Genomic DNA, 699 nt, shown 5'->3' with positions numbered 1-699 from the left:
TAATGATTATTGTACAGTGTCATGTATCGATTTCTTGTAACCAGCCAAGACGTCTTATACGCAGCGCCAATCGTTTTTACACGCGAACAAAACTTTGTACGCAATAACGACCTCTTCTACATAGCAACGACTCTTGGTACAAGTAGAAATTCCTTGTAGACAACAACGACTCCTGGCACAAGCAGAAATTCCCCGTACACAGCACAGAACTTGTACACGGAAGCGCCCATAGTATGCAGGCTAACCTAGGCGAGGCCTTTTCTATCTTAACGTAGATCTACATAGTTTTACGACACAACTTGCAGCACTTACGAGACCCCGAAGGCCACGTGCCTTTCTCAGCCCAAGTGACACTTGGCCAGAAGGCCGAAAATCCCTTGCTCTGGCGCGGATCCGAAGGTGCACGGGCAAGGACGCTGATGACTTTTCCGACATCGTTAGAACGAAGAAAAATATGTTTTGGGGAACAGCCGGATTAAGAAATCACCGAATGATTACATCGGAAGGGAAGTCTTCCTCGGTTAACGTTATTAAGTATCGAGAAAGTTTCTCCTGAGAATCCTTCCGGGAGGGCGCCCAGCGTGAGGGAATTTCTGATCTGCTTTGGCTGTTAAACAGTCTTGGGAGGAAATGGTTTATGGTTATATCCCGTGTTTGCGGTTGATCGTATGCAGATGACCGTGCAGGCATATGCTGGGT

This window comes from Penaeus monodon, chromosome 21, assembly GCF_015228065.2.
Source record: "Penaeus monodon isolate SGIC_2016 chromosome 21, NSTDA_Pmon_1, whole genome shotgun sequence".
NCBI classification, from domain to species: domain Eukaryota; kingdom Metazoa; phylum Arthropoda; class Malacostraca; order Decapoda; family Penaeidae; genus Penaeus; species Penaeus monodon.
This window is presented reverse-complemented; position numbering follows the sequence as displayed.